Raw genomic sequence first — 12925 nt, 5'->3', positions numbered from 1 at the left:
ATTTAATTAAAACTAATTAATTACCTGAGTATTAGCCACTGCGCTCGACACGTGTTTTGTATCATGTGTAGAAGACACAACTTCCATATCAAGTGCTTCTCCAGGTGCAAATTGTCAATCGAAGTCGTTCATCTGATACTCCAGTACATACGGATGTCTATCAGTCGGCACGACATCCTCGGGTTCTTCTCCCCCACCATATTGTACTTCCTCCGGTGCTTCTCCCCCATCGCCAATGTCATGTGTGTACTGCCAATCATCACCGTCGAAAGGTTGAAAATGATCCATATAAAATTTCAAGAGTTTAGGTAGGTTTTTGTTTTTTTTTTTTAACTAAGGAGAGGGTTTTATAATTGTGAGAAGAGGTGAAAGTGACTGTACCGCACGGCTTTGGAGCTGTTTATATAGAAGTAGCACGCGGTTTTTTGAAAACCGCGTAGGCTTGGGCTTGTCAGTTGGGCTTTAGTGGCGCCGTTTTGGCAAAACCGTGTGGGCTATATGGCACGGTTTTGGCAAAACCGCGTAGTTGCTTGGTGAAATTTTGATGTTGCTCCTAAAGTTGCTTGGTGTTTTTTTGGTTCAAAATTTTGGTGTTTTTGTAGTAGCTCTCCTAAAGATGCTCTTAAGATGAGAGTACATAATTATTAGGCGACATAAATGACCATATGCATGTACATAGACTAATGGTAAGCTTGCCTATTTTTTAGGAACTATATAAGACTCCTAATCATATTTGATATCTACTCTCTAATAACATAACTTTGCGAACAACAATCCTAATAAATTTAGAATTTAGATTACAAATCAAAATATAAAACCTTCTCTGAGAAAAAAATACACAATGGTCTATATAAAATGCACTAAGGAGAAACAATTTATTATAACTTCTGTAGCCTCCTACGTGAAACATAATCTTGGTATATTAATTGACTGCTCAAAGGTATGTTTTCTCAGTTCTCCCTACTATTCTATGATCATCAAACCTATTAATATATTACTTTTATGTTCTTCAACTTGCTACAACACAACTATTCATGGTATCTGCAATCTTCTTATACATTACAAATTTTAGTTCACAATGAACAATACCAGTCATGAATCCCATCAGAATTGAACATCCCATCAGAACAACAACTATTTTAATTTTCGAGTGTTTGATTCAGACTAACTTTTTGCACAGGAACATGGCTGAAAAAGGATACAAAAGCATAAAGGAGATCAATGACACCAACGGAAGTTATAGAATAAAAGTCAGAGTGAGTAGAATATGGGAAGCAACCGACTTCAATACAAATAAAATCAAAAGTTTAGATATGTTACTGATAGATGAGCATGTAAGTATAAGTATTTTAAAAAATTGCAAATATTAGATACATGAAATTTTATGATCTGACAATTTAAAAATCTAACAGGGAGATCAGATACATGCCAAAATCCCAATTCCCTTTGTGCTCAAATATAAACCACAACTGAAAGAGATGCAAGTCTACTACATGGAAGAGTTTTCTACATTCAAAATATATGAAAAAGTGACATACCGTCCCATCAATCATGACTATCAATTGGAATATGATCTTGAAGCCATCCAAAGAAGAAGATATACACTTTCCAAAACAGCTATTTAACTTCACAAATTTTTCTGAAGTGTCGTCAAGAAAAGACAACATACACTTAACAGGTAAATACTACATATACATTCCCTAAAACAATAAGTACTCAACATAATTGCTATGTCGTAACACAATTCTATTTCAATGTCTACAGATGTCATCAGAATAGTCAAAACGTGGACACAACCAATAAAAAAGCTAAAGAAAAATAAAAATAAAACTACCATGATAAAAATATATTTAATAGATGAATGGTAAGTCTTCCAAATTGACAACTTATTATACAACATAATCAGGCTTTGTACTAACTAAAAATTGTTGCGTGATTATTGCAGGAACTCTTCTATAGCGGTAACTATTTGGGGTGAGAATGCAAACAATGTCAAAGATTGGATAGTTCAAAACACTTCAAGGAGAACTTTATTAATAATAAGTTCAACATCCGTTAGTTACTTTAACGGTACGTTATATCAATATATTTATTCATTTATAAGTGAAATATTATCTAAAATTAACTTTATATGATAGGAACATATTCTCTTTCTACAACATCGGCGACAAAAATATACCAGGATTAAGAAATTCCAGAATTTACCGTTCTGAAAAACAGGTACAATCAAATAGAACTATCACAACGTAATAATTAATAAGTTTAATAGAAATAAAACTGAAAAAAATAACTTTTTCACAGTCCAATGGAAGTCGAAATACAAGAAGAGCAAATGAAGACATAAAAAACTACCGAAGAAGTAATGACCCAAAACAGGAGGTGTTTGTCCGAGATAACAAATTCTGTGATAGACCTTTTTTTAGACATGAGTTACTTCTTCTTATGAGCTACTTACAAAAACTAAAACAATACAACGTTTAATGACTTATTACTTTGCAAGAAAAGTACTTCACATGCAAGGCATCCATAATAAAAGTGATGTACGAAAATGGTTGGTATTACAACGCTTGCCCAAACCCCAACTGTGGAAAGAAGTTGAATACGAACGCAGAAGGATATGATTGCACAAAGCATGGTGTCATCGTCCCAATTCAAAAGTAAGACTCTTTGATCAAGTATCACTTACAATATATGAAGCATGGTATATCAACTAAACGTACATTAAATTTCTAGGTACATCCTAAAGTTTGATATTGAGGACAACACAACCACTGCAAGGGCAACTGCATTTGAAGAAGTGGCATCAACTTTAATGAAAAAGAGCGCAGCGGAATTAATCGCAATGGATTCAAAGGTAGATTATTTATACACAAATTGCCAACTAATATAGATAACATCCAAATTTATGTTAACTGCCCATTGATATATCTTTATAGGAGAATGGAACAGAGTTTGCTGAAAATGAATTCAGGAAGTTGATTGGCCATACGGCTATATTCCAGATAAGAGTCACAAAATTCAACAAAGAACGAAACAATAATTCCCTCACTATTTATAAAGTCTTTCCACTTCACAACGACTACTATAACGGAGAAGAAAATCCAAAGGTACAATCCATATCTATCATTAGAACAATTACTACAGTCTAAGTTTGCTTTATTTTGTGTAACATAATATAACAATACAACATCTTTATACTATTTTTTTTTTCAATTTCAGATCAACTATGATGCACCGGTCAATTATATTGAACCTGCAAGTAGAATTGCCTCTCATAATACAAAAATAACTCATCAGATTTCACATCATTCAAAAGTCCATTTGAATGGAAGTGTCATAACCATCACTAAAGATTCAAACGAGGGAGAAGACGACCAACCACCAAACAAGAAAGTTTGCAAAACAACTTAAGACAAACAAGATTAATAATTTACTAGCAAAATTATATTTTTAATTTATACTTGCCAATGTAACATACATGGATATTATTACCATACATTAGTTCGTTATTGCAATAGAATGTTTCTACTTTTTTATTTTATACTAAAGTTATTCTTCTGTACAAGCTGTTGGATTCTTGAGGGTTAAATTTACCCAACATTTGGTGCATGCTATTTACCTAAATTGGATAACTGGCTGTTGGCACCCCTGATTCTTGGACGATATGCTTACTTTAGAAAGGCTATTGATATATTGAATTTTTATTAGGTATTCAGGCATGCCTCTTGAAAGTCCGCAGAATATTAAATAACATGGCTACTGTAGTGGTATTCAACCGAAGAGTGGACATTAGGGATGTTTGGCAGACTTTCTTAGCCGAGCTGAGTTATTTGAAGAGGCAAAAGAAGTCATGCAAAGAATACCATATTCATGTAGCACTTCGGAAGTAGCAATTGCTAGGAGAGCAATTCTGACTTCCTGCTGTGATCACCAAAAACCACGGTTGGTAGGTGTTGTAGCTTAAAGGCTCTTTCAGTTAGAATCATAGTGGAGCCTATGTTATACTGCATAACATATATGCAACTGATGCGAAACACAATGATGAAAAGAGAATAAGGAAAATGATGAAGGACAGAGGGGTAGAGAAGACACCAAGTTGCATTCGTGAGTTATAGCGGGCAAGGGAACACACTAACAGATAGTATACATGCAAGATCTTTGAGAAGACGATGATCAGTTGGATTCTTGATGGTTAGATCTGGCAGATTCTTACTGCATGCTTTATTCCTAAACTGGTCTTAGTACAATATTAATTTGGACTTGATATACTGATGCCAGAATCAATGCGGCCTACACTCCAGGGGTGAACCCCAAGAAGTAGACGTGGCTGAGCAAGGGCCCTGTCTGCAAAGCTTTGACAGCGTGATACTTGCTTGGATGGTGAAGGTGATGGTGATCTTGATTCCACTCGTGATAGTGATCCCTTTTCTGAAAATATATCGTTGTTACGTCTTCAAGAACCTCCTGATCTAACGTTACCTTTTTCTTCAGTTGGAGTCTTGAATTTTCAGTGCAATGTATCAAAAAACTTTCCTTGCTAATTTTCTTCTTTACATCCTTTGATGAAGACTTCCCCCACCAAGAAGGATGTGACCATCTGGACCCATCTATTCCTTATCACAATACCACATTATCAGCTTGTAACTTGGAACAATAGTATTCTAAAGGATAACTTATATGCCCACGGTAAGCTCTTCTTCCTTCCCTGTTCCTCTCTACCAATACTAATGGATACATGGACTGGTGGTGATGGTATAGAAGCATGGGTGAGCTTGGATAATAAGGCCATAGTAAAATTTGGATGCTGATGGCTTTCCTCTTCATTGTAAGAACCTCACTTATCTGCTATTAATCCAACACCGGCTATTTGCAAAAAATAAAAATAAAAAGTAAAAAATCACACTATTTAGTTTGCGTCAAAATGCACTACGTATTTTCATCACTTGAACTTAATATTGTAGAATATTGATTGTAAAGGCGTGATTTAGCTTTCCTTTACATATACAGTTGGATGGTAACTGAAAAGGGATATAAGGGGGACCGAGTTCGGCTTAGGAGCGAACTGCCTACGTATTTTGCTCTTGATTTTGTGAGGGAGACAAGAATCAGGTTTGGTGTAGTTCATAGGAGGGGTATTTATAGATGTTCAGAATGAATCCTCGCCTACCACGTGTAAAGTGCATCACCAACGTGGGGTCCAGATCAAAGAGGCGTGTGAGACCTATATTTATAGGTCTGCTGTGATGATGGAGATTAGTAGTCTGGGCTAGTAGCTTACGGCAGTGGTCAGTAGCTGGTGGCAGTGATTCCGTGCCTATGCTCTTTGCTCATGATTACTTCTAGAAGGCAAGCTGAGTCATAGTATAGCGTGGTTCGCGTACTGGTGCGAACTGTGCTAGAACGTTCTCTTAGCTTATAGGTGCGATCTGGTTCTACAGGTCGGTGTGATAGTTCCACCGTGCTGAGTACGCACCTGATATTCCTAAGGGGATATCACTCCCTTTACACCCCTCCTGAAAGAGGGCCGCGTTGGTCAGAGGATCGGTTTGCTGAGAGAAAACAGTAGCGCGTGTGGGTCATGCTAGAGGTGGAGATATTTGCCGAGCTGGGGAGAACGATCTGTGGTATCCTAGTGAGCTGGTGAGCGTAGATGTTTGACACGTGACTAGCACGTGGGAGAATCTGAGCAGTTGCAGAGAAAAACGTGCTGCCCTATTTTTTCGGGATGTGAAAAGACAAGACAGTTGGTTGGAAGTCGTGTGCAGTTAGGGTTGGGGTGTAATCATGATGCCTTGGAAACTGGAGGGGCGGTTGTTCAAAAATTTCGCTGGCTCTTTTGAAACGTCATTTGGCTGCTTCGTCCGGTAGAAACCACTTCACTACCGTAACATCCTTCAGGTTAGTTTTCTACCATTGTTGAACTCCTACTTCTTGTTTCGTGCTTAGGCTTTGTTCTAGAGCTGTTAGGATAATCGGTTAGTTATTAGTGGCTAGAATTGTTAGGGCAAGAACAAAGATGTCTGACTCAGACGATACACGATCTAATGAGGTTCGTGAAGTTTCTCTTGGTTGGGATGATGAAGAGGAAGAGAAAGATGAGTCTGTGTGTGGGGTGGTTGAGGGTGATGAAGAAGATGAGGCGGTTGAGGGGGCTGGAAGTGAGGAAAATGTGGCTCGATCTGCGTTTGTAGCTGTTGAAGCTAGCACTTCAGGTCGCTGTGAGAGGTCGTCTTCTAGCGGGCTGCCGCCTAGGGCTGTGGACAGACATGCTTTGAGGGCGTTCCCATATTTAAGAGAGAAATATGGGATAACCTTAAGTGGTCTGGAGATCCATGAGCCTGACTAGAACGCTCTAGTCTATAGCGATAGGTACACCCCACCGAATCATGGGGTGATAATCTGTGAGGGGCAGCTGAGGGCGTACATGACGATACCGTTCTCCAAGCTAGTTTGTGAGTTCTTGAACCGCTGTGGCAAGGCGCCTGTTCAGTTTGTGGGTAACACGTGGCGGTTGTTCAAGGTTTTTGACCTGTTGAACGCCAGTGGTGAGTACCGGATAGAGGTCGCAGATGTTATCGAGCATTACCTATTAAAGCGATATCGGTCGCTGAACTTTAGCTTGCAAACTTGAGCTAAGCTGTCGAGCGTTCTGGATGGTAAGAGTAATGAGTCGTGGGATAAACGACCGCTGCTGCTTGTTGGAAGCTACTGTGCGACTTTATTGGTGGGTACCAGTGTGTTGTCTGATAATATCGATCTTGCGTTGGTTGATTTTGTACTGAAATTATTGTTTCATTATCTGTGCAGATATCCACTTGGAAAAGGAGTTGAGTCGACGGGTGATCAAGGAGTTCGCTAGGTTGACACGAGCTGAGAAACGAGCAAAGCTACCGGAAGTTGCTCATTTCTTTGAATAACGGGGAGGACCCGCAATTAGGGAGAGAAGGAAAGTGCAAAAGACCAGAGCGTGGGATAAGGTGAGCGGGAGGGCATCGAGAAAACCTGTGATGGAGAAACGTAGGAGTGATCTGGTTACTAGGGAAGATAGGAACCGAGGCCGTGCCGGGGTGAAGCGACCCGCTGGAGGTGCTGGTGCCTCTGGGTCTGGAGTGGGGAAGGGCCAAGAGGATGCTCCGTTCGATTTGGAGGACGTTCTCTTCGAAGTCCCAGAGTCTCGACTTGCGAAGGTTGCGAGGGTGGCTGAGACCGCACTGGGGGGTGGTGAAGTGCGAACCGGGGGAAGGGCGGCTCGCAGCTCGAGGGCGAGACCGATGCCTGACTTCAGTGTCCTAGGTGAGGACGCCCCGGAGGTTGTTAGAGATGTTTCTGGCAAGATGAAGGGGAAGGTTGGTGTGAGAGAGACTGGTAAGGGGCACTCCAGTACTGGAAAAGATGAGCTGGAGCGCAACCTGATGTACATAGATGAAGTGACCAGGAAGAAGCGCTATGTGAGGAGGTCGGACTGCAGCTACAAGTCCGCACCCATAGCTGCTTGTTTCCTGGAGAGTATGACTCTGGACGGTGATAGGAAGGACCTGGATGCGAAGGAGTTGGAGTCGAATCTGAGGGGGATGTATAAGGCGATGTGCCTGGTAAGTAACCTTTGCGCTCAAGCTTGGCTGTGTTATCGTGTTATATGCTGTTGTTTGATACTAATGTGATATGTTGTGCGAGTTGTCGCAGCTGATCGCTGGGTACCAAAAACTGAAGACGGCCGCAGATCGCTGAACTGGAGAAGACGGAGGTCGAGCCGCTGAGGGACGAGCTTTTGATTCTGCGAGCTGTGCAACAGTCTGAGAAGAAAGAGCTAGATGCGCTGAAGCCCCAGCTCACTGCCTTGACTCTGGAGAAGACCTCTGCAGTGAATGAGTCGATCGGGCTGAAGCATGAGGTGGAGGCGTTGAGGGGCCAGCTAGTCGCAGCGAACACCTATGCTGAACGATGTAAGACTTCCACACTGCAAGCGAAAGAGGCCTATCTCACCATCCGTGCTGAGGTGGAGGAACTGGAGAAGAAATTGGACGACCTGCAGGAGGAGCGGGAACGCAGAACTTCGGGAGAATGCGAAGGCGGACTACCCGAAGATGCTAGCACTGTTCCTGCAGTCGTGCCTTCCCCCCTTACTGGTATGGTGAGTGATCATCTTCAGGGGTCTAGCGAGCTAAATGTGGTTGCTGTTGAGGCAGTTGTGGCGTCTGCTGGTGATCCGAGCTCTGCCCCAGTGTTGAATGTCGCTCTTGCAGAAGATCTTGATGATGTTGTTTAAAAAGTTTGTTGGTGTTTGTGGTTGTAATTGGCCTATGGCGTAAAACAATAAATTTGGTTTCACAGGTTGACACAGGCGGCTCGTTTTCTTCTTTGCCATTGATTATGATAACTAGTGACTAACTGTGATGGATTTCCTGAGTATTTTCAATAGCACGGTTAGTCTGCTTTAACCGGGCTTCCCGATGTCGTCGGTTAAATCCTTTATGAATGTGAAACTTGTTGCTTTTGCTTTCTATACGTAGTCTTGTGTATGATATAATGTTTGGACTTTGTAAGCATGGGTATCTTTGTTCGCGACTTGTCGTCGCGAGAATGCGGTGTCGATACCACAGGACTTATTTGGTTTGTGTCGTGCGTGCTATTCGATTTAAACGGTGCAGGTCGCACGTGTCTATGAGGATGCCAGGGGCGTTCTGTACTCTGGAGCTGCCTGAGCTACAGTGCGTGCGTGGCACGTGTAAGAATGTGGGCGGTCGGGAGATATGAAATGATGGGTGCCAAGTGGCCTGACGTTTGGCGTCTCAATGCCAGTATGACTTGTCTTGGGAAGAGACGTTTCGCAGGCATAAATAGAGCTGTTTCGAGAAACTAAAGAGTATTTGCCTATCTTTTCTTCGAGTTTGCTCTACTTTCTTAGACGGTGCGAGGTTTCAGCTTCTACTGATCATCTCAGGTACGTCTGTGCTTTGTTTGATTCGTAGTTTATCTTAGGAAACTTTGTTTGCGTGGTATCTTGCTAATGCTTGAATGTGCTCTGTAGGATTGACAATGGCTAGACGTATCGCCCGGAGTGCTGGTGGTAGCGAGGGGGCTAGGGAGAATTCGCCCCTCGCGATGGAGGAGATGGCATTCCGACCTCACCCGCTGGGAAACCATGGTAAGCGTAAAATCAAGATTCTAGTGCTAGGAAGGGCAAGCGTCTTGCGGGTAGGGGAGGTGGGCGACACGGGGGTCGTCTTCAGGTCTCCGAGTCGCGGAGGGGGTGACGATCGGGAGCAAGATCGCCATGTTGCGCCTGGCAGCTCGTCCCCGCGTCGCGGTGATGTGGGGAGCGACTTATACTACGTTGGTCGTACTGGGAAGAAGCGCATGGTGAAGCGTTCGATTGTAGCTTCCACTTTCGGCCGCTATATCGGTATCTCTCGAAAGGGATAGTGCTTTCGATGGTGACAAAGCCGAGCCGGAAGTGAAAGCTTGGAGACGACCCTGAAGACCACCGACGCGGCTTGTTGTTTGGTAAGCTTTCTATTTATACATGTTATTGTGGTTTGTATGAGGACGACTGAACGTTAACGTCCTGCATGCAGTTCTTGGCAGGGTATGATAGATTGAAACACACTGTTCAGCGACCTGTTAGTGGTGATGGTGGCGTGGCCGAGCTGGCGATGATGCGTTCTGCATGGGAGGCCGATAAGAAGAAGTTGGCGTCCCTACGGAACAAGCATCATGAGACTCTAAGGGAGAAAACTGTGCTGGTAAACTCAATGACGGATCTACAGAGGCAGCTGGCGTCTGTGACTGAGTATGCCAAATAGTGTCAAATGGTGGCTCGTAAGGCGCAGAAAGAGTATGATCGAACTTGTGAAGATCATTCTGTACTGGCGGAGTTATACGTGGAGCTACTGGAGAAGCATGACCAGGAAGCTAAAGACGCCGTCGCGCTTGTTGTTGCCCGTGATGCGAGCTATCTCCCCTCGACCAGTGCCGCGCCCAGGGATAAGCATGTTGTGACAGATGCAGGACGCTGATTGCCCAAACTTCTCTTTGTAAGCATTGAAAGTAGTCATTTTGTTTGTTTGTATTGTGATCCCTCCTCTCTGTATGAGAGTTAACAATACAGCTGGTTTCTCAGGCCTGCCTGAGCAGTTCGCCCTTTTTTTTTTTGTTAGACACTTAACGAGCTGGTTTCCACGAAAGTGGCAGCTCGGTGCCTTTTAACGAATGTAACAGCAGCCGATCTGGATTTCCTGGGTAAACCCAGCAGGTCGGTGGAAGCGTGAACACTGTCTGGGCTTTGGGCCTGCAGTACTTTTAACGAATATGCATGGAATTCGTGTTTTTGCTTATGTTAGATCTCTTTTCGCTACTGTTCCGTTTATGATAATTGTACCATATTATGGATATGAAGGTTAAGACTTAGTTTAAGAAAGCGATATGCTCGTTAAGTAGCCCTTGAGGGCGTATTGCTCATTGAGAGCGTTCTCACGAAGTTAATCCCAGGGGTATGGGTCCTTAACTTGGTGAGATTTGGAGAGGCTATGAGCACGTAAAGCTCGGAAGCGTTCTATTCGGCGTTTTTAGCTTTTAGTTGGGGCATTTGGCTCGCTAAGGCGTTTGTAGCCCCCGAGGCGTATTGCTCACTAAGGCGTTCTCCAAAGTTAATCCCAGGGGGTATGGGTCCTTAACTTGGTGAGATTTGGAGAGGCTATGAGCACATAAAGCTCGGAGAGCGTTACGTTGCATGGCGTTTTTAGCTTTTGGGGGTGTTTGGAGCGTTTGTTTTGTTTTAGGGTGTATTTCTCATCGAGGCGTTCTCACGAAGTTAATCCTGGGGTATGGGTCCTTAACTTGGTGAGATTTGGAGAGGCTATGAGCGAAGCTCGAGAGCGTTACGTTGCTCAAGCGTTTTTAGTTTTTTGAGGCGTTTGGCTCGCTGAGAGCGTTTGTTGCCCCTGAGGGCGTATTGCTCACTGAGAGCGTTCTCACGAAGTTAATCCCAGGGGTATAGGTCCTTAACTTGGTGAGATTTGGAGAGGCTATGAGCCTGTAAACTCTAGAGAGCGTTACGTTACGAAGAACGTTTTAGTTATTTGGGCGTTTGGCTCATTGAAGGCGTTCTCCGCAAAGTTAATCCCATAAGTATTTGACTGGAGTGGTTGACAATACAAATGTAACTAAACTATCTGAATTTATAGAAGATTAAGAACATGACTGTGTATGAGACTGAATTTTTATTGATAAAATCTCTTTAACAAGTGAGTGTTTCAAGGTCGTGGAAGTGCTGTCCCTTCTTGTGTTTTTATCCAGTAGGCCCCATTGCCAACAACTCGGTCTACTACGTACGGTCCTTCCCATGTTGCTGCTAGTTTAGAATCATCCTGTGTCTTTTTCAGAACTAGATCACCAGGCTAGAAGGATCTAGGATGTACTCGTTTGTTGTAGGACCTCTTTAGAATCTATTGATATGATGCCACTTTGATAGCTGCCAAATCGCGGCGCTCCTCCAACAAATCAACCTCTCGGGCTAGGACCGAGTCATTATGTCCTGACTCGACAAGCTCGGATCGAGTTGTTGTAATTGTCAGTTCGGTTGGAATAACAACTTCGGTGCCATAACACAAGGAGAATGGTGACTCGCCTGTGCTGGAGCGAGCTGTCGTGCGATGAGTCCACAGAATGTTCTCTAGCTGGTTTGGCCATTGGCTCTTGTTCTTTTCGATCTTTTTCTTTAAGTTTTCTAAAATGGCCTTATTGCTAGCTTCTGATTGACCATTGCTTTGAGCGTACTGTGGAGTGGAGAATGCGTGAACTATCTTCCACTTGGCCAAAAATTCTTTGACCATTTTGCCTTTGAACTGGGAACCATTGTCCATCACCAAGGTGTGTGGCAGACCAAATCTGGTGACAATGTGAGTCCAAATAAAATTTCTAACGTGTGACTCCTTGACATGTGCCAAAGGAACTGTTTCGATCCACTTGGTGAAGTAATCGGTTGCAGCTAAAACGAAGCGGAACCCAGTGCTTTTCTGTGGGATGAATGGTCCCATGATGTCCATGCCCCACATGTGGAATGGCTAGGGACTTTCAATGCTTATCAACTCAAGAGTGGGTTGGATGATGTTGTGGCCAAATGTTTGGCATTTGAGGCATTTGAGCACATATACCTTGGCGTCGGTCTGCATGCGAGGCCAAAAGTATCCTTGAGAGATCGCTTTGTGGGCCAAATAATGACCTCCAGCATGATTGCCGCATTCTCCTTCATGAATCTCAGCAAAAATCAATTGACCCTGAGTTGGACTTAAGCATCTCAAGTGAGGTCCTCCAGCAGATTTTCGAAACAACTTGTTATTTATAACACAATAGCGATGTGCTTGGTATGGCATCTGCCTGGCTTTGCTCTGTTCTGCCGGAAGTGTGCCTTTCTGAATGTACTCTATGATGGGCTGCATCCATGTTTGGCTCATCTGATCTTCAGAGAGTGGGTAGAGGTCGCCGATTTCTAAGACGTGCTCTACTTGGTAGGCAGGTCGGTCAACTACTTCAATGAGGAATTATCTCGGGGCGCCGCCTGGTGTTTGAGTAGCCAAGTAGGCTAGACTGTCTGCGTGGCGGTTCTCGTCGCGCAAAAAGTGGTGCATGGTGGCCCTTTTGAAAGATAGGAGTAACTGATTAACAACTTTAAGGTATTTAGAAAGGTTACCTTCGTGGGTAGTGTACTCTTTAGCAATCTGGCGAATGACCAGTTGCGAGTCACTAAAGACTTGAAGCTTTTGTACACCCAGCTGTAGCGCCATTCTAAGCCCCATAATTATTGCCTCGTACTCCGCTTTGTTATTGGAGGTTGCAAAGTCGATGTGAACTGATTTCTCCATTACTTCTCCGATGGGCGATACTAGTACGATGCCAACGCCACTTTCACCGGGGTTGTTGGAACCAT

Source organism: Coptis chinensis, chromosome 1, assembly GCF_015680905.1.
Source record: "Coptis chinensis isolate HL-2020 chromosome 1, ASM1568090v1, whole genome shotgun sequence".
Lineage (NCBI taxonomy): Eukaryota > Viridiplantae > Streptophyta > Magnoliopsida > Ranunculales > Ranunculaceae > Coptis > Coptis chinensis.
Note: the sequence above shows the minus strand (reverse complement) of the source record.